This window comes from Lolium perenne, chromosome 4, assembly GCF_019359855.2.
Source record: "Lolium perenne isolate Kyuss_39 chromosome 4, Kyuss_2.0, whole genome shotgun sequence".
NCBI classification, from domain to species: Eukaryota; Viridiplantae; Streptophyta; class Magnoliopsida; order Poales; family Poaceae; genus Lolium; species Lolium perenne.
This window is the reverse complement of record NC_067247.2, coordinates 57,088,361-57,110,802: the sequence shown is the minus strand read 5'-3', so window position 1 is coordinate 57,110,802 and position 22,442 is coordinate 57,088,361. Positions and strand designations below refer to the sequence as shown.

Below are 22,442 nucleotides of genomic sequence, written 5' to 3'. Positions count from 1 at the left end.
TTTTCAACATAAATTATTGACCTTATATGATGGCTCGGTTACCACATTGCTCACCATTGCTGAAGCAAAACAAAGACGATCTCTAGTGAGAATACACTTTGTATATTTACTTAGAAATAAAACTATCTCCCTCAAAAGGATGCCTATACTTGTAAAAGAACTAATTGGACTAATGTCCAAAAGAAAAATATTATTTTCTAAAAGTAACATGAGTTTAGTAAGACAATAACTGCATTGTGTCTGATGAATCGTGTACATGCAAGATAACAATTAATACCTTGCCGTACAGACAAAGATCAATGTATAAACTACGCAGCTATGTGACTCCTAGCAGCTTAGCATATATGTCAGCATACCTGATGCCGGAACACAAATGGTGTTGCAATTGTAGTCAACTTAGAATGTAGTACACCTAGCTAAGTTTTTTTTCCTTCTCCCTATTTTATTCCTCGAGATGATCTGCAGGTATTATAAGTTAAAATTTTATTTTCTAGGACCAAACTATGCATGAAATTAATCTGCAAAGATAAGCGGTCCCGAAACAATATAAGGAACAAAACATAAAGATTAATCCTACAATCATCGCTTCATGTTGTGATCGCTTATCGTTTTGTACTGAATACTGAGTAAATAAGGCAATACGGAACACAAAAGAAAATGGAATCTAGAGAAGAAATAGTGAAGCTACAACTTAAGAGAATACCTTTGAAAATGATGAATCTGTTGAAAAAAAAAATAGTGAATCTGATGAAAATTCTCAACAAATTTCTGTCATTTTCATGATTGCCATCAGGCATCAGCAGAGTCTATGGTATCTTGAGAGCAACCTCAATCTTTGTAGATAGTTAGAGTCCGTAGATTCGTAAAAAGCAATTATGTAGATTGGGAAGAAATATGGCCATACCAATAGAGAAAATCCAAGCACAATTAACTTCTCAATTAAACAGTTATTCACATGACCACAAACAACCATTTCGCTCACGGGGTCAATGGGATTAGAACAATGTGCATAATACAAAAAATCTTTCACTTGAAGGACAATATTTATAAAGTTGGAACTCTTTTATCTATGTCAGATCATAATGGTGTAGGCGTGTAGCATATCAAGCCGGCACTTGAACCACACTAACTGTAGTTCAACTTTGATCAATTTGAAATTGCAGCCATAAAAATGGGGTAAAGGAATCCAATACTTTATTTCTCATTAGCTCATGTTGGACAGATCAAACATTAGACATCGTAAGTAAGGGGAGAAGGATGGGATACCACCATAAAGAATCACTGCCAATATGCTAAAGAATAAGTCCTCACCACTTATAGTCCACTAAACGATATTTACAACGCAAAATAGAAGTGTCGGTATTATCTTGCCTTACTTTTTTCTCGAACTCATTGTGTATTAGAAAAAAACGTCAGGAAGAGCAAAAAAATTCAGAGAAAGCAAGGAAAAAAAACTGTACAAAGCTATTTTGTTAATCCTGAATGTTCTATCCCGGTGGGTCATCAGGGGGCATAGCATCCAGGGGAAGCCGGCGTAACGCCCTAGCACCGGCAAGCATCCATGGTTTGGCTTCTTCAAGGACAGATTGAACCAGGTCATGTATGTGTGGGGCTAAGTTTTTGAAGATGGCATCGTTGCACGTCTTCCAAAGTCTCCACATTGTGAGGATCCCCTTTCTGAACTACAGGGTCAGAGTTGGTGACAGCCAGCTGTGAACTCCATGTTGGGATGTGGCATACTAATAAGGCATTATCTTGACTTATTAGTGTCTGGCTTCAAACATCCAGAACGCGCTTACTCAATCAATACTGAGATCGAGTGACTTGGCTATGTCAAACCACCGAGTAATTTGTCCCTACACAATACTGCAAACAACAGTTCCAAAGACACAGATCAATCACTACCAAAGCACATCAATGCTTCAAAGCATTTCTCTGATACAAATTTATCAACTGCCTCGGTATTTTTTCCCGCAAAATGCAGACAGAACCATTTGCATGGTGTGGTACATAATCAAAAAATATTATTCCCTATTGACGTAGCTGGAATAGATTAAGAATCCTATCTCAATTATTAATACTGGTATATGTAAATATCTACTCACCAGTCAGAAGGAAGACAAATACGACACGACACACTGAAGGGAAGAAAATTTGACCGGGAGAGAATATTCAGTAGTGTACAGTCAAAAATAATAAGCGTGTTTGTTTGTAGCCATGCAACGCAATGTATAGCAAGCCACGGTACATTGCAACATATGAGCCTAGTGCAAAAACAGAATGCAATGCCTGCAAACTACAAGTCTTTCCCATGCTTTCTTACATTTGTAATTATCTGAATCCAAGAAAATATATACACACAAGAAATGTGGAGGCCGTGTATTGTTAATCTAAGGTCTAATCAGTCAATTAGATTGCAGGGTACCTGAAGGCTTCTAGGTATATAGAAATTTTGCCCGATTCACGTTTGTTGAGTACAGAGAGGAACAACTTAAGTCGCACAAATGTTCAGGGGAACAAAATGTGAAATGCACTATATGCATAAAGAACACTAACAGTTCATCTATGAAATTTAGGATTTAGAACATAAATTCGATGTGTAAAACTAAGCAAGGAGCAGAGCAGGGAACAAATAGGGACTTATTCTTCTAGAGCATACCTCAATAATCGTGCTGGATTCTGTCTCTTACAATAACACTATCACTCCAACTTCAAACTTGCCAGAACATGCCACACTTTGCGGTTGGCAATTCATGGAAATGCCAACGTATATAATTATGTAGGAGCATACCTTGGGAAGGCCAAACAATTCCAGACATGGGACATGTATTTTATATTTATCTCTTAATAGACTTACTTTCTCTCAACATCACTTGCAGCCTACGTGCCAGAAGTTGTCCATGGAAACAAACTACCTAATGAGCACAGTATGATATTTGCAAGCAGGATGGGAATGCAAAATTTTCTTTTGTGCTCCCACGCATTTATTACCTGAAAATTATCCAAAATACACCTCTCATTAACATGAGAACAGAGGACGTCAGGAAAATCAATGTTTATAATTTGCATATCCAACGACTTATAAGTCATAACTATAATATTAGGCATTACATGACGGAGAAAATCAAATGATTTAAAGAAGCGCCTCCAAAGACCTATAAACCATAAGTGGGATATTTTGAGTATATAAAGTTTCAGGAAAACAGAGATTTAGGGTGAAGCCATCCCTCACGATATGGAAGCAAGATAAATGCCCGAGCCCATGATCTTCCTGAGACCGGATGGTGAGATGCCGCGCCTTTGTGGTAGCCACAAGTTGAAGAATAAAAGAAGCCTCTATTATAAAATTACTAAGGCGGCCCCAAGGTGAGTTAGAAATCAAAAGATAAGAAATGTGTAAACAAATTCAGAAGTGAGTACAATGTTGTTCTGCACGGAAACGAAGCATCAGCACTGATATTTCTTTAAGTTGTATTACATACCTCATTAATGGGTGGACACTAATAGAATGTAGAACACTGACCACATAACCGATGGTGAAGTTAAATTCGCAGCTGGATCTGGTGTTCAGACTTCAAGGATGAAGTTAGGGCGATCCAGCCAGAAGTACAATCTGGTTTATATATACATTTCCATAAGTTTCCTATGCAGTAGGATGCACCATTGTTGCCTAGAATAATAGTAATTGACATAATATCGTGCAACTGAGTTTGCGCTAAGCTCTACGTGGTTACAGATCATAAAATGATCGGATCAAGACGTGAGGTTTTCTAGGTCAGCTTAATACGAAATAACCACAAAGACTACTACATGAAATGAAAATTTCCAAAAGGCTAAATATGATAATAATATGCTAAGGATCAAGTTAACATGGAGAAAATTTATGCTTCTGGTCTCATAAGTTGTTCCACTCTCTACAGTGGTATCTCCAATAGATAAAAAATTTATTCGTCACAGGCTCAGAAGTTCAATGGAATCAGACTTTTCTAGATCTCGACTTATATACTCAATCCACCATGTATTAACCCCCTGCTGTGGCATCCAATAAAAATATTCACGGGAATTCTCATGTCGATCATGATTGGGCAGCTACCTCGGAGAATTGAACAACCCAAAGCAATGACAATCTCAACTCGTCTCAATATGTACAAATGACGGCGAGCTGAACCTTAATGGTAGCCTACCCAGAACCAGCAGCCAGAGTGGAAAGGTCTAGGTATCCTGAAACCAACAGACATAATTTGCAAAAGCAGAATAGGAACAATCAAAAGTATACAGGAAGCTTAACAGAACTCGTGGAGAAACATGATGCAAAAAAAATTGATTCATGCTTTTGAAAAGAGAAGCAATGCTAGTGATCCTGTTCATGTTTTAATAATTCTACAATAATAAAAGAAACAAACAAATTGGGTGAGTATTTCTGTTGTATGTTCAGTACAATAAGTCAATAATAAATCTTAGCTAGCCATCTAACTCCAATCCGAACATTTGGACATTACCTCGGTAGATAATCAGCTCGGCCAGAACCAAAAACACTACTCTGGTCGGCACCGCTCGTCTCTCGCCCATGGCCTGGCTGTGCCTGCCCACCACCGTGCAAAGCTCGAGATCGACGTGTCTGACTGTGCCTGTTAGACACCCGCGCCCGAAGCATGGCTGATGCGCCGCGTGCCTGCATCCTCTTGATCTGATTTGGGTGAAAAAACATTGTAGTCACATCATCGCCTAGATGTAAATCATGTCGGAGGAGAGGGAGAGCGCCAGCACCCACACACACACGGGGTGGGGGGCTACCTGGGCCGTTGCTGGCGGCGGCGTGGCGAAAGGCGACGGGTCCTAGACGGACAAAGAGGCGCAGCCGGCTCCCAACCCGCCAAATCGGCGGAGACTGCTCCCAGCGTGAGGCACAACTTGGGCGTATGCCAGCAGCAGCGCGAACAACCAGCGGCAAAGCCTTGCACTGTCCGACGCGGGACTATGTCCTTGGTGCTGCTCCTCCCGGTAGGCCTCGCGAGGCATCGGCCGACGGCCGTCGTCCTGGCGCTGCTCCTCGATCCCGGCATGACCTTTCGGTAGCCGTGGCGGCCAACGACCAGCCCGGCGAAGCCCTTCGCAACACTCGGCAAATAAGCACGGGGCGGCGGGCCTGGTCGTCTCGGCAAGTCGAGCTCCTCCTCCGCACCGCCAGCAGCCTTGGGGAGCCGAGCACCTCCTCCGCGCCGCCAGCAGCCGGGGAGCCGAGCACCTCCTCCGCTCTGCCGACTGCTTAGTACGGAGAGAAGGGAGCAGGTGTGAGGGAGAAGAGGATCGATCTACGCCGGTCCATCCAGATGACCTCGCGCACAGCCGGCACCGGCAGGGAAAGATGATGATGAAGAAAGAGGAGAGGAAATCGAGATGAAAGAATGGTCAAAGCGGTGCCATCCGGACCAGAGCAGTAGAATTGAGAGACTGCTATAAAAACGACACGAAGAACTGGCAGAAAGTGCAAACCATCAAGTGCTTGTCCCCCATGGCCCACCACCATCCCAAGAACATCTCAGCTATGGTCACACCGGTAGTATCAAAGAACCTATCTTAAATTCTTGAAGAGCACCAAAGTGGTACACGTAAAGAAAGGTGCAGTAATCAATCACCACAAAACACACGTGTTAGCTCAGAGTTAATCCAAAAATTAATTCAAAATTATGTGAAAAAAGATGTTTGTTCACCTTTAGTATAGTAGTTATAAGAAGGTCAAGCATCTTATATTTAATAAAGACTTTTCTAGCTTCTCTTGCTACATCACCAAATTCTTTGAGAAGGGTTTCTAAGACAAAATCTTTCTTTTCTCCTTCCTCCATATCAGAGAGTGTAAGAAACATATGTTGTATTATGGGGTTGAGATTGACAAATCTAGCTTCCAACATGTGTACTAAAGAAGCGGCAGCAATTTCATAAGTAGGAGCAAGTTCTACCAAGTGTCTATCTTCAAAATCTTCAGCTATACTAACATGAGTGAAAAAATCTTATATATTATCTCTTCCAATGATAGACCCTTGTCCTACCGGTATGTCTTTCAAAGTGTACTTAGGAGAAAACATGATGAAATAAACAAAAGGTAAATAAAGTAAATGCAAGTAACTAATTTTTTTGTGTTTTTGATATAGAGAACGCAAACAAGATAGTAAATAAAATAAAGCTAACAACTATTTTTTTGTGTTTTTAATATAAAGAGCAAACAAAGTAGTAAATAAAATAAAGTAAAGCAAGACAAAAACAAAGTAAAGAGATTGGAAGTGAGAGACTCCCCTTGCAGCGTGTCTTGATCTCCCCGGCAGCGGCGCCAGAAATTTAGCTTGATACGCGTAAAGCACACGCCCGTTGGGAACCCCAAGTGGAAGGTGTGATGCGTGTAGTGATACGTCTCCGACGTATCGATAATTTCTTATGTTCCATGCCACATTATTGATGTTATCTACATGTTTTATGCACACTTTATGTCATATTCGTGCATTTTCTGGAACTAACCTATTAACAAGATGCCGAAGTGCCGATTCTTTGTTTTCTGCTGTTTTTGGTTTCAGAAATCCTAGTAACGAAATATTCTCGGAATTGGACGAAATCAACGCCCAGGGGCCTATTTTTCCACGAAGCTTCCAGAAGTCCGAAGACGAGACGAAGAGGGGCCACGGGGTGGCCAAACCCTAGGGCGGCGCGGCCCCACCCCTGGCCGCGCCGGCCTATGGTGTGGGCCCCCCGTGCCGCCTCTCGACTTGCCCTTCCGCCTACTTAAAGCCTCCGTGACGAAACCCCCAGTACCGAGAGCCACGATACGGAAAACCTTACTGAGACGCCGCCGCCGCCGATCCCATCTCGGGGGATCCAGGAGATCGCCTCCGGCACCCTGCCGGAGAGGGGAATCATCTCCCGGAGGACTCTACACCGCCATGGTCGCCTCCGGAGTGATGTGTGAGTAGTCTACCCCTGGACTATGGGTCCATAGCAGTAGCTAGATGGTTGTCTTCTCCCCATTGTGCTATCATTGTCGGATCTTGTGAGCTGCCTAACATGATCAAGATCATCTATCTGTAATTCTATATGTTGCGTTTGTTGGGATCCGATGAATAGAGAATACTTGTTATGTTGATTATCAAAGTTATATCTACGTGTTGTTTATGATCTTGCATGCTTTCCGTTACTAGTAGATGCTCTGGCCAAGTAGATGCTTGTAACTCCAAGAGGGAGTACTTATGCTCGATAGTGGGTTCATGCCTGCATTGACACCTGGGACAAAGGTGTAGAAAGTTCTAAGGTTGTGTTGTGCTGTTGCCACTAGGGATAAAACATTAGTGCTATGTTCAAGGATGTAGTCACTAGTTACATTACGCGCCATACTTAATGCAATTGTCACATTGTTAGCAACTTAATACTTTGGAGGGGTTCGGATGATAACCTGAAGGTGGACTTTTTAGGCATAGATGCAGTTGGATGACGGTCTATGTACTTTGTCGTAATGCCCAATTAAATCTCACTATACTCATCATGATATGTATGTGCATGGTCATGCTCTCTTTATTTGTCAATTGCCTAACTGTAATTTGTTCACCCAACATGCTGTTCGTCTTATGGGAGAGACACCTCTAGTGAACTGTGGACCCCGGTCCAATTCTCTTTCTTGAAATACAATCTCTTGCAATACTTGTTCTCTTGTTTTCTGCAAACAATCATCTTCCACACAATACGGTTAATCCTTTGTTACAGCAAGCCGGTGAGATTGACAACCTCAGCATTTCGTTGGGGCAAAGTACTTTGGTTGTGTTGTGCAGGTTCCACGTTGGCGCCGGAATCCCTGGTGTTGCGCCGCACTACATCCCGCCGCCATCAACCTTCAACGTGCTTCTTGGCTCCTCCTGGTTCGATAAACCTTGGTTTCTTTCTGAGGGAAAACTTGCTGCTGTGCGCATCATACCTTCCTCTTGGGGTTCCCAACGAACGTGTGAGTTACACGCCATCAAGCATATTTTCTGGCGCCGTTGCCGGGGAGATCAAGACACGCTGCAAGGGGAGTCTCCACTTCTCAATCTCTTTACTTTGTTTTTGTCTTGCTTAGTTTTATTTACTACTTTGTTTGCTGCACTAAATCAAAATACAAAAAAATTAGTTGCTAGTTTTACTTTATTTGCTATCTTGTTTACTATATCAAAAACACAAAAAAATTAGTTTACTTGCATTTACTTTATCTAGTTTGCTTTATTTACTGTTGCTAAAATGGCCAACGCTGAAAACACTAAGTTGTGTGACTTCACAACCACAAATAATAATGATTTCTTATGCACACCTATTGCTCCACCTGCTACTACAGCAGAATTCTTTGAAATTAAACCTGCTTTACTGAATCTTGTTATGCGAGAGCAATTTTACAGTGTTAGTTCTGATGATGCTGCTGCCCATCTTAATAATTTTGTTGAACTATGTGAAATGCAAAAATATAAAGATGTAGATGGTGACATTATAAAATTAAAATTGTTCCCTTTCTCATTAAGAGGAAGAGCTAAAGATTGGTTGCTATCTCTGCCTAAGAATAGTTTGATTCATGGACTAAATGCAAGGATGCTTTTATTGGTAGATATTATCCCCCTGCTAAAATTATATCTTTGAGGAGTAGCATAATGAATTTTAAACAATTAGATACTGAACATGTTGCTCAAGCTTGGGAAAGAATGAAATCTCTTGTTAAAAATTGCCCAACTCATGGACCGACTACTTGGATGATCATCCAAACCTTCTATGCAGGACTAAATTTTTCTTCACGGAATTTATTGGATTCAGCTGCTGGAGGTACTTTTATGTCCATCACTCTTGGTGAAGCAACAAAGCTTCTTGATAATATGATGATCAACTACTCTGAATGGCACACGGAAAGAGCTCCACAAGGTAAGAAGGTAAATTCTGTCGAAGAAACCTCTTCCTTGAGTGATAAGATTGATGCTATTATGTCTATGCTTGTGAATGATAGGACTAATATTGATCCTAATAATGTTCCATTAGCTTCATTGGTTGCACAAGAAGAACATGTTGATGTAAACTTCATTAAAAATAATAATTTCAACAACAATGCTTACCGGAACAATTCTAGTAACAACTATAGGCCATATCCTTATAATAATGGCAACGGCTATGGTAATTCTTATGGGAATTCTTACAACAATAATAGGAATTCACCCCCTGGACTTGAAGCCATGCTTAAGGAATTTATTAGTACACAAACTGCTTTTAACAAATCTGTTGAAGAAAAGCTTGGGAAAATTGATATACTTGCTTCTAAAGTCGATAGTCTTGCTGCTAATGTTGATCTTTTGAAATCAAAAGTTTTGCCTAATGAGAATCATCATAATAAAATTGTTACTACAGCAAATTCCATTCAAGTTAGAATTAATGAGAATATAAGATTAATGGCTGAACTGCGTGCTAGGTGGGATAGAGAAGAAAATGAAAAACTAGCTAAAGAGAAGAATATAGCTAAAGTTTGGACTATTACCACCACTAGTAATGCTAATGCTACACATGTTGCTGCACCTCCTACTCATATTAATAAAAGAATTGATGTTAGCAATGTTTCCACTTCTAATGCAAAGCGCGAAAAACTGCCTGAAACTGCTAAAACTGCTGAAACTGCCTGTGATAAAGCTGCTGAAATTTTTTCCAACATTGGGGATGATGATCCCATTGCTTTAGATTATAATGGTTTGAATTTTGATGATTGCCACATCTCTGAAGTGATAAAGTTCTTGCAAAAACTTGCTAAAAGTCCTAATGCTAGTGCTATAAATTTGGCTTTCACACATCATATTACAAATGCTCTCATAAAAGCTAGAGAAGAGAAATTAGAGCGTGAAGCCTCTATTCCTAAAAAGCTAGAAGATGGTTGGGAGCCCATCATTAAGATGAAGGTTAAAGATTTTGATTGTAATGCTTTATGTGATCTTGGTGCAAGTATTTCTGTTATGCCTAAGAAAATTTATAATATGCTTGACTTGCCACCGCTGAAAAATTGTTATTTGGATGTTAATCTTGCTGATCATTCTACAAAGAAACTTTTGGGTAAAGTTGATAATGTTCGCATTACCGTTAACAATAACCCTGTCCCCGTTGATTTTGTTGTCTTGGATATTGAATGCAATGCATCTTGTCCCATTATATTGGGAAGACCTTTTCTTCGAACTGTTGGTGCTATTATTGATATGAAGGAAGGTAATATAAAATATCAATTTCCTCTCAAGAAAGGTATGGAACACTTCCCTAGAAAGATAATGAAGTTACCTTTTGATTCTATTATGAGAACAAATTATGATGTTGACACTTCGTCTCTTGATAATACTTGATACACACTTTCTGCGCCTAGCTGAAAGGCGTTAAAGAAAAGCGCTTATGGGAGACAACCCATGTTTTTACCTACAGTACTTTGTTTTTATTTTGTGTCTTGGAAGTTGTTTACTACTGTAGCAACCTCTCCTTATCTTAGTTTTGTGTTTTGTTGTGCCAAGTTAAGCCGTTGATAGAAAAGTAAGTACTAGATTTGGATTACTGCGCAGTTCCAGATTTCTTTGCTGTCACGAATCTGGGCAAAATCCCTCTGTAGGTAACTCACAAAATTATGCCAATTTACGTGCATGATCCTCAGATATGTACGCAACCTTCATTCAATTTGAGCATTTTCATTTGAGCAAGTCTGGTGCCATTTTAAAATTCGTCAATACGAACTGTTCTGTTTTGACAGATTCTGCCTTCTATTTCGCATTGCCTCTTTCGCTATGTTGGATGAATTTCTTTGATCCACTAATGTCCAGTAGCATTATGCAATGTCCAGAAGTGTTAAGAATGATTGTGTCACCTCTGAATATGTCAATTTATATTGTGCACTAACCCTCTAATGAGTTGTTTCGAGTTTGGTGTGGAGGAAGTTTTCAAGGATCAAGAGAGGAGTATGATGCAACATGATCAAGGAGAGTGAAAGCTCTAAGAGCATCCCCACTCGTTGGCGCTCCCCACGCCCAAATCCGGCGAAATTTTCGTCCGGATTGGAGGAAGATTTGGCGTGGGGAGTAGTAGTTTCCCAGCCGCGTGCCCAGGCGAAGTCGACGATGCGAATTTAAAAAACGGAAACTTGACAAACTACGGCTAAAAACGGCTGAATATAGACTAAATTTAATGATATTTATTACATTACGGGAGGAGTTCATACATAGAGGCCGAATTCGACTATATTTCGAATTCGGCTAGGGGAATTCAAACGCTAATTTTAAAACACGGCGCTCTACATGCCGAAATGGCGGTAGAACACCGTGTAGTCGCCGCCGTCGTCGTCGGAGCCGTCGTCGTTGGCCTTCGGCTGCGCGGCCTGGCTGCTGCTGCCCTGGCCGGCGTCTCCCCACCCCGGGGATGGCTTGTACCAGTCGTCGTCGGAGGACTCGAGGTCGACGACGGGGACAGCGACGCCGGATGGAGGTGTCGCAGGACGGCGGTACCGCGCGACATCGTCGTTGGCGGTTGGAGCGGCGCGGGCGGCGAGTTGGCGTGCGGCGGCCAGGTCCAGCAGCCGCCGTTGCTGCTCCGCCTCCTCGCGCTCCCAGTCGCGCCTGGCCCAGTCCAGTGCGGCGTCGTCCGCGCGCTTCTCCTCCTCCATGTCGTGCAGCGACCTGGCGATCGCCTCCGCCATCGCGGCGTCCTCCGCGCGCTTCGCCTCCTCCTCGGCGAGCTGGCTTGCGGCGGCCTCTTTCTTCGTCTTCTTCCGGCCGCTCTGCGGCGCGGAAGGCTGTTCTCGGATGACGAGGGCGCCGCTGCTGCGCCCTCTGGTCGCCGGCGGAGACGCCGGCTCCTTCTTGACGCGCACCGGCGTCGAAGGCGACGTCGCCTCCTCCCTCTTCACCGGCGCCAAGGATGACCTTGACGCCGATCCGGAAGACGACGAGCTGGCAGCCATGCGCCGTGGCTGCCGACGCTTCCCCGACGGCGGCTCGCCGATGCCCTCGATGCCGATAGAGGGGGCATCGTGAGCACCGGGAAGTTGCCGCCCTCGATGTGCGCGAGGACGTTCGCCAACGTCCTTTCCGGCGCGCTCCACCACCGTCGGCGGCCCGCGGCGTTGTTGCGCGCAGGCGGAGGCGGCGGGCCGTCGTAGGCCGCCAGCTCCCGCTCCCACCGCTGGAGGAAGTAGGAGTTCCACCGCGTGTAGTTGTCGGGGTGGTGGCGCGGGTCGGCGCGCTCCTCGTCGGTCATCGTCATCCTCGCCTCCTCGATGGCGACGTCGAGGGCATGGCCCCGCGGCGGCGGCGGGATTGGAACGCCGCCAGCACTTAGCCGCCAGCCGCCTCCGGGAGGCCTCGTGTCCGGCGGGCAGGGGTACCCCGCCTGGTGGAGGAGGTGCCCCTCCCACGCGTGGAGCGACCGGCGGGGGAAGCCGTTGTTGGCTGCGCCGTCGTCGTCGTAGAACGCCATCTTGAGAGTAGAGGGAGAGTGGAGGGAGAGTGGAGCACGGGGTACGCCTCGCGGCGAGCGGACCGGCGTATATAGGCGTGGCTGGCGCGGGGATTAAATGCCGCGTGGATTGCGACGCGTCCGCGGCGAGCTGACCGGCGGCAGCCTTTAGTGCGCGCGGAAGACGATGCGTGCGCGGAAGACGACGACATTAACTCGCCGCGTGGCCGGCGAATGCAGACCGGCGGCAGGCTTTTACAGCGCGCGGAAGACGATGCGATGAGGACGACGATCGGTTTCTCTCGCCGACAAGTTGGGGCCACCAGACGCGCGGGAAGTTTCCTCGCCGTTTCGCGCGCTTTCGTTTCGTCCGGAGTCCCCGAGCGCTCCCCGGGGGGCCGGGGATGTCGTGGGATCGCCGGATGAATTTAGGCCCAAATCCGGACGAAAACGAGGAACCGGGGGCGCGACTGGGCCGAATTACGCCGTCCGGATGGAAAAAACGCTCGCCGGGGGCCTGTTCGGGGGGACGAGTGGAGATGCTCTAAGCTTGGGGATGCCCCGGTGGTTCACCCCTGCATATATCAAGAAGACTCAAGCGTCTAAGCTTGGGGATGCCCAAGGCATCCCCTTCTTCATCGACAACATTATCAGGTTCCTCCCCTGAAACTATATTTTTATTCCATCACATCTTATGTGCTTTTTCTTGGAGCGTCGGTTTGTTTTTGTTTTTGTTTTGTTTGAATAAAATGGATCCTAGCATTCACTTTATGGGAGAGAGACACGCTCCGCTGTAGCATATGGACAAGTATGTCCTTGGTTTCTACTCATAGTATTCATGGCGAAGTTTCTCCTTCGTTAAATTGTTATATGGTTGGAATTGGAAAATGATACATGTAGTAATTGCTATAAATGTCTTGGGTAATGTGATACTTGGCAATTGTTGTGCTCATGTTTAAGCTCTTGCATCATATGCTTTGCACCCATTAATGAAGAAATACATAGAGCATGCTAAAATTTGGTTTGCATATTTGGTTTCTCTAAGGTCTAGATAATTTCTAGTATTGAGTTTGAACAACAAGGAAGACGGTGTAGAGTCTTATAATGTTTTCAATATGTCTTTTATGTGAGTTTTACTGCACCGGTTCATCCTTGTGTTTGTTTCAAATAAGCCTTGCTAGCCTAAACCTTGTATCGAGAGGGAATACTTCTCATGCATCCAAAATACTTGAGCCAACCACTATGCCATTTGTGTCCACCATACCTACCTACTACATGGTATTTCTCCGCCATTCCAAAGTAAATTGCTTGAGTGCTACCTTTAAAATTCCATCATTCACCTTTGCAATATATAGCTCATGGGACAAATAGCTTAAAAACTATTGTGGTATTGAATATGTAATTATGCACTTTATCTCTTATTAAGTTGCTTGTTGCGCGATAACCATGTTCTTGGGGACGCCATCAATTATTCATTGTTGAATTTCATGTGAGTTGCTATGCATGTCCGTCTTGTTTGAAGTAAGAGCGATCTACCACCTTATGGTTAAGCATGCATATGTTAGAGAAGAACATTGGGCCGCTAACTAAAGCCATGATCCATGGTGGAAGTTTCAGTTTTGGACAACAATCCTCAAATCTCAAATGAGAAAATTATTAATTGTTGTTACATGCTTATGCATAAAAGAGGAGTCCATTATCTGTTGTCTATGTTGTCCCGGTATGGATGTCTAAGTTGAAGAATAATCAATAGCGAGAAATCCAATGCGAGCTTTCTCCTTAGACCTTTGTACAGGCGGCATAGAGGTACCCCTTTGTGACACTTGGTAAAAACAATGCATTGTGATGATCCGGTAGTCCAAGCTAATTAGGACAAGGTGCGGGCACTATTAGTATACTATGCATGAGGCTTGCAACTTATAAGATATAATTTACATGATGCATATGCTTTATTACTACCGTTGACAAAATTGTTTCATGTTTTCAAAATCAAAGCTCTAGCACAAATATAGCAATCGATGCTTTTCCTCTATGGAGGACCATTCTTTTACTTTCAATGTTGAGTCAGTTCACCTATTTCTCTCCACCTCAAGAAGCAAACACTTGTGTGAACTGTGCATTGATTCCTACATACTTGCTTATTGCATTTATTATATTACTCTATGTTGACAATATCCATGAGATATACATGTTATAAGTTGAAAGCAACCGCTGAAACTTAATCTTCTTTTGTGTTGCTTCAATGCCTTTACTTTGAATTATTGCTTTATGAGTTAACTCTTATGCAAGACTTATTGATGCTTGTCTTGAAGTGCTATTCATGAAAAGTCTTTGCTATATGATTCACTTGTTTACTCATGTCATATACATTGTTTTGATCGCTGCATTCACTACATATGCTTTACAAATAGTATGATCAAGATTATGATGGCATGTCACTCCAGAAATTATATGTGGTATCGTATCAACTGCTCGGGACGAGCAGAACTAAGCTTGGGGATGCTGATACGTCTCCGACGTATCGATAATTTCTTATGTTCCATGCCACATTATTGATGTTATCTACATGTTTTATGCACACTTTATGTCATATTCGTGCATTTTGGAACTAACCTATTAACAAGATGCCGAAGTGCCGATTCTTTGTTTTACGCTGTTTTTGGTTTCAGAAATCCTAGTAACGAAATATTCTAGGACTTGGACGACATCAACGCCCCGGGGCCTATTTTTCCACGAAGCTTCCCGGAAGTCCGAAGACGAGACGAAGAGGGGCCACGGGGTGGCCAAACCCTAGGGCGGCGCGGCCCCACCCCTGGCCGCGCCGGCCTATGGTGTGGGCCCCCCGTGCCGCCTCTCGACTTGCCCTTCCGCCTACTTAAAGCCTCCGTGACGAAACCCCCGATCGAGAGCCACGATACGGAAAACCTTCTTGCGAGACGCCGCCGCCGCCGATCCCATCTCGGGGGATCCAGAGATCGCCTCCGGCACCTGCCGGGAGAGGGGAATCATCTCCCGGAGGACTCTACACCGCCATGGTCGCCTCCGGAGTGATGTGTGAGTAGTCTACCCCTGGACTATGGGTCCATAGCAGTAGCTAGATGGTTGTCTTCTCCCCATTGTGCTATCATTGTCGGATCTTGTGAGCTGCCTAACATGATCAAGATCATCTATCTGTAATTCTATATGTTGCGTTTGTTGGGATCCGATGAATAGAGAATACTTGTTATGTTGATTATCAAAGTTATATCTACGTGTTGTTTATGATCTTGCATGCTTTCCGTTACTAGTAGATGCTCTGGCCAAGTAGATGCTTGTAACTCCAAGAGGGAGTACTTATGCTCGATAGTGGGTTCATGCATGCATTGACACACAGGACGGTGACAGAAAGTTCTAAGGTTGTGTTGTGTTGTTGCCACTAGGGATAAAACATTAGTGCTATGTTCAAGGATGTAGTCACTAGTTACATTACGCGCCATACTTAATGCAATTGTCTGTTGTTAGCAACTTAATACTGGAGGGGGTTCGGATGATAACCTGAAGGTGGACTTTTTAGGCATAGATGCAGTTGGATGACGGTCTATGTACTTTGTCGTAATGCCCAATTAAATCTCACTATACTCATCATGATATGTATGTGCATGGTCATGCTCTCTTTATTTGTCAATTGCCTAAGCTGTAATTTGTTCACCCAACATGCTGTTCGTCTTATGGGAGAGACACCTCTAGTGAACTGTGGACCCCGGTCCAATTCTCTTTCTTGAAATACAATCTACTGCAATACCTGTTCTACTGTTTCTGCAAACAATCATCTTCCACACAATACGGTTAATCCTTTGTTACAGCAAGCCGGTGAGATTGACAACCTCACTGTTTCGTTGGGGCAAAGTACTTTGGTTGTGTTGTGCAGGTTCCACGTTGGCGCCGGAATCCCTGGTGTTGCGCCGCACTACATCCCGCCGCCATCAACCTTCAACGTGCTTCTTGGCTCCTCCTGGTTCGATAAACCTTGGTTTCTTTACGAGGAAAACTTGCTGCTGTGCGCATCATACCTTCCTCTTGGGGTTCCCAACGAACGTGTGAGTTACACGCCATCAAGCATATTTTACGGCGCCGTTGCCGGGAGATCAAGACACGCCGCAAGGGGAGTCTCCACTTCTCAATCTCTTTACTTTGTTTTTGTCTTGCTTAGTTTTATTTACTACTTTGTTTGCTGCACTAAATCAAAATACAAAAAAATTAGTTGCTAGTTTTACTTTATTTGCTATCTTGTTTACTATATCAAAAACACAAAAAAATTAGTTTACTTGCATTTACTTTATCTAGTTTGCTTTATTTACTGTTGCTAAAATGGCCAACGCTGAAAACACTAAGTTGTGTGACTTCACAACCACAAATAATAATGATTTCTTATGCACACCTATTGCTCCACCTGCTACTACAGCAGAATTCTTTGAAATTAAACCTGCTTTACTGAATCTTGTTATGCGAGAGCAATTTTCTGGTGTTAGTTCTGATGATGCTGCTGCCCATCTTAATAATTTTGTTGAACTATGTGAAATGCAAAAATATAAAGATGTAGATGGTGACATTATAAAATTAAAATTGTTCCCTTTCTCATTAAGAGGAAGAGCTAAAGATTGGTTGCTATCTCTGCCTAAGAATAGTTTGATTCATGGACTAAATGCAAGGATGCTTTTATTGGTAGATATTATCCCCCTGCTAAAATTATATCTTTGAGGAGTAGCATAATGAATTTTAAACAATTAGATACTGAACATGTTGCTCAAGCTTGGGAAAGAATGAAATCTCTTGTTAAAAATTGCCCAACTCATGGACTGACTACTTGGATGATCATCCAAACCTTCTATGCAGGACTAAATTTTTCTTCACGGAATTTATTGGATTCAGCTGCTGGAGGTACTTTTATGTCCATCACTCTTGGTGAAGCAACAAAGCTTCTTGATAATATGATGATCAACTACTCTGAATGGCACACGGAAAGAGCTCCACAAGGTAAGAAGGTAAATTCAAGAAGAAACCTCTTCCTTGAGTGATAAGATTGATGCTATTATGTCTATGCTTGTGAATGATAGGACTAATATTGATCCTAATAATGTTCCATTAGCTTCATTGGTTGCACAAGAAGAACATGTTGATGTAAACTTCATTAAAAATAATAATTTCAACAACAATGCTTAGGAACAATTCTAGTAACAACTATAGGCCATATCCTTATAATAATGGCAACGGCTATGGTAATTCTTATGGGAATTCTTACAACAATAATAGGAATTCACCCCCTGGACTTGAAGCCATGCTTAAGGAATTTATTAGTACACAAACTGCTTTTAACAAATCTGTTGAAGAAAAGCTTGGGAAAATTGATATACTTGCTTCTAAAGTCGATAGTCTTGCTGCTAATGTTGATCTTTTGAAATCAAAAGTTTTGCCTAATGAGAATCATCATAATAAAATTGTTACTACAGCAAATGCCATTCAAGTTAGAATTAATGAGAATATAAGATTAATGGCTGAACTGCGTGCTAGGTGGGATAGAGAAGAAAATGAAAAACTAGCTAAAGAGAAGAATATAGCTAAAGTTTGGACTATTACCACCACTAGTAATGCTAATGCTACACATGTTGCTGCACCTCCTACTCATATTAATAAAAGAATTGATGTTAGCAATGTTTCCACTTCTAATGCAAAGCGCGAAAAACTGCCTGAAACTGCTAAAACTGCTGAAACTGCCTGTGATAAAGCTGCTGAAATTTTTTCCAACATTGGGGATGATGATCCCATTGCTTTAGATTATAATGGTTTGAATTTTGATGATTGCCACATCTCTGAAGTGATAAAGTTCTTGCAAAAACTTGCTAAAAGTCCTAATGCTAGTGCTATAAATTTGGCTTTCACACATCATATTACAAATGCTCTCATAAAAGCTAGAGAAGAGAAATTAGAGCGTGAAGCCTCTATTCCTAAAAAGCTAGAAGATGGTTGGGAGCCCATCATTAAGATGAAGGTTAAAGATTTTGATTGTAATGCTTTATGTGATCTTGGTGCAAGTATTTCTGTTATGCCTAAGAAAATTTATAATATGCTTGACTTGCCACCGCTGAAAAATTGTTATTTGGATGTTAATCTTGCTGATCATTCTACAAAGAAACTTTTGGGTAAAGTTGATAATGTTCGCATTACCGTTAACAATAACCCTGTCCCCGTTGATTTTGTTGTCTTGGATATTGAATGCAATGCATCTTGTCCCATTATATTGGGAAGACCTTTTCTTGAACTGTTGGTGCTATTATTGATATGAAGGAAGGTAATATAAAATATCAATTTCCTCTCAAGAAAGGTATGGAACACTTCCCTAGAAAGATAATGAAGTTACCTTTTGATTCTATTATGAGAACAAATTATGATGTTGACACTTCGTCTCTTGATAATACTTGATACACACTTTCTGCGCCTAGCTGAAAGGCGTTAAAGAAAAGCGCTTATGGGAGACAACCCATGTTTTTACCTACAGTACTTTGTTTTTATTTTGTGTCTTGGAAGTTGTTTACTACTGTAGCAACCTCTCCTTATCTTAGTTTTGTGTTTTGTTGTGCCAAGTTAAGCCGTTGATAGAAAAGTAAGTACTAGATTTGGATTACTGCGCAGTTCCAGATTTCTTTGCTGTCACGAATCTGGGCAAAATCCCTCTGTAGGTAACTCACAAAATTATGCCAATTTACGTGCATGATCCTCAGATATGTACGCAACCTTCATTCAATTTGAGCATTTTCATTTGAGCAAGTCTGGTGCCATTTTAAAATTCGTCAATACGAACTGTTCTGTTTTGACAGATTCTGCCTTCTATTTCGCATTGCCTCTTTCGCTATGTTGGATGAATTTCTTTGATCCACTAATGTCCAGTAGCATTATGCAATGTCCAGAAGTGTTAAGAATGATTGTGTCACCTCTGAATATGTCAATTTATATTGTGCACTAACCCTCTAATGAGTTGTTTCGAGTTTGGTGTGGAGGAAGTTTTCAAGGATCAAGAGAGGAGTATGATGCAACATGATCAAGGAGAGTGAAAGCTCTAAGAGCATCCCCACTCGTTGGCGCTCCCCACGCCCAAATCCGGCGAAATTTTCGTCCGGATTGGAGGAAGATTTGGCGTGGGGAGTAGTAGTTTCCCAGCCGCGTGCCCAGGCGAAGTCGACGATGCGAATTTAAAAAACGGAAACTTGACAAACTACGGCTGAATATAGACTAAATTTAATGATATTTATTACATTACGGGAGGAGTTCATACATAGAGGCCGAATTCGACTATATTTCGAATTCGGCTAGGGGAATTCAAACGCTAATTTTAAAACACGGCGCTCTACATGCCGAAATGGCGGTAGAACACCGTGTAGTCGCCGCCGTCGTCGTCGGAGCCGTCGTCGTTGGCCTTCGGCTGCGCGGCCTGGCTGCTGCTGCCCTGGCCGGCGTCTCCCCACCCCGGGGATGGCTTGTACCGGTCGTCGTCGGAGGACTCGAGGTCGACGACGGGGACAGCGACGCCGGATGGAGGTGTCGCAGGACGGCGGTACCGCGCGACATCGTCGTTGGCGGTTGGAGCGGCGCGGGCGGCGAGTTGGCGTGCGGCGGCCAGGTCCAGCAGCCGCCGTTGCTGCTCCGCCTCCTCGCGCTCCCAGTCGCGCCTGGCCCAGTCCAGTGCGGCGTCGTCCGCGCGCTTCTCGTCCTCCATGTCGTGCAGCGACACGGCGATCGCCTCCGCCATCGCGGCGTCCTCCGCGCGCTTCGCCTCCTCCTCGGCGAGCTGGCTTGCGGCGGCCTCTTTCTTCGTCTTCTTCCGGCCGCTCTGCGGCGCGGAAGGCTGTTCTCGGATGACGAGGGCGCCGCTGCTGCGCCCTCTGGTCGCCGGCGGAGACGCCGGCTCCTTCTTGACGCGCACCGGCGTCGAAGGCGACGACGCCTCCTCCCTCTTCACCGGCGCCAAGGATGACCTTGACGCCGATCCGGAAGACGACGAGCTGGCAGCCATGCGCCGTGGCTGCCAGACGCTTCCCCGACGGCGGCTCGCCGATGCCCTCGATGCCGATAGAGGGGGCATCGTGAGCACCGGGAAGTTGCCGCCCTCGATGTGCGCGAGGACGTTCGCCAACGTCCTTTCCGGCGCGCTCCACCACCGTCGGCGGCCCGCGGCGTTGTTGCGCGCAGGCGGAGGCGGCGGGCCGTCGTAGGCCGCCAGCTCCCGCTCCCACCGCCGGAGGAAGTAGGAGTTCCACCGCGTGTAGTTGTCGGGGTGGTGGCGCGGGTCGGCGCGCTCCTCGTCGGTCATCGTCATCCTCGCCTCCTCGATGGCGACGTCGAGGGCATGGCCCCGCGGCGGCGGCGGGATTGGAACGCCGCCAGCACTTAGCCGCCAGCCGCCTCCGGGAGGCCTCGTGTCCGGCGGGCAGGGGTACCCCGCCTGGTGGAGGAGGTGCCCCTCCCACACGTGGAGCGACCGGCGGGGGAAGCCGTTGTTGGCTGCGCCGTCGTCGTCGTAGAACGCCATCTTGAGAGTAGAGGGAGAGTGGAGGGAGAGTGGAGCACGGGGTACACCTCGCGGCGAGCGGACCGGCGTATATAGGCGTGGCTGGCGCGGGGATTAAATGCCGCGTGGATTGCGACGCGTCCGCGGCGAGCTGACCGGCGGCAGCCTTTAGTGCGCGCGGAAGACGATGCGTGCGCGGAAGACGACGACATTAACTCGCCGCGTGGCCGGCGAATGCAGACCGGCGGCAGGCTTTTACAGCGCGCGGAAGACGATGCGATGAGGACGACGATCGGTTTCTCTCGCCGACAAGTTGGGGCCACCAGACGCGCGGGAAGTTTCCTCGCCGTTTCGCGCGCTTTCGTTTCGTCCGGAGTCCCCGAGCGCTCCCCGGGGGGCCGGGGATGTCGTGGGATCGCCGGATGAATTTAGGCCCAAATCCGGACGAAAACGAGGAACCGGGGGCGCGACTGGGCCGAATTACGCCGTCCGGATGGAAAAAACGCTCGCCGGGGGCCTGTTCGGGGGGACGAGTGGAGATGCTCTAAGCTTGGGGATGCCCCGGTGGTTCACCCCTGCATATATCAAGAAGACTCAAGCGTCTAAGCTTGGGGATGCCCAAGGCATCCCCTTCTTCATCGACAACATTATCAGGTTCCTCCCCTGAAACTATATTTTTATTCCATCACATCTTATGTGCTTTTTCTTGGAGCGTCGGTTTGTTTTTGTTTTTGTTTTGTTTGAATAAAATGGATCCTAGCATTCACTTTATGGGAGAGAGACACGCTCCGCTGTAGCATATGGACAAGTATGTCCTTGGTTTCTACTCATAGTATTCATGGCGAAGTTTCTCCTTCGTTAAATTGTTATATGGTTGGAATTGGAAAATGATACATGTAGTAATTGCTATAAATGTCTTGGGTAATGTGATACTTGGCAATTGTTGTGCTCATGTTTAAGCTCTTGCATCATATGCTTTGCACCCATTAATGAAGAAATACATAGAGCATGCTAAAATTTGGTTTGCATATTTGGTTTCTCTAAGGTCTAGATAATTTCTAGTATTGAGTTTGAACAACAAGGAAGACGGTGTAGAGTCTTATAATGTTTTCAATATGTCTTTTATGTGAGTTTTACTGCACCGGTTCATCCTTGTGTTTGTTTCAAATAAGCCTTGCTAGCCTAAACCTTGTATCGAGAGGGAATACTTCTCATGCATCCAAAATACTTGAGCCAACCACTATGCCATTTGTGTCCACCATACCTACCTACTACATGGTATTTCTCCGCCATTCCAAAGTAAATTGCTTGAGTGCTACCTTTAAAATTCCATCATTCACCTTTGCAATATATAGCTCATGGGACAAATAGCTTAAAAACTATTGTGGTATTGAATATGTAATTATGCACTTTATCTCTTATTAAGTTGCTTGTTGCGCGATAACCA

General features: G+C 44.5%; 1 long non-coding RNA gene across 1 annotated transcript; it reads right to left on the bottom strand.

The window, feature by feature from the left end:
• Positions 1–3,605: 3,605 nt before the first annotated feature.
• On the bottom strand, positions 3,606–5,422 carry LOC127292614 (uncharacterized). Its single transcript, XR_007845275.2, has 3 exons — positions 4,795–5,422; positions 4,500–4,687; positions 3,606–4,221 (listed from the first exon to the last, which is right to left on the bottom strand). It is a non-coding gene; the product is annotated as an uncharacterized lncRNA (long non-coding RNA).
• Positions 5,423–22,442: the final 17,020 nt, after the last annotated feature.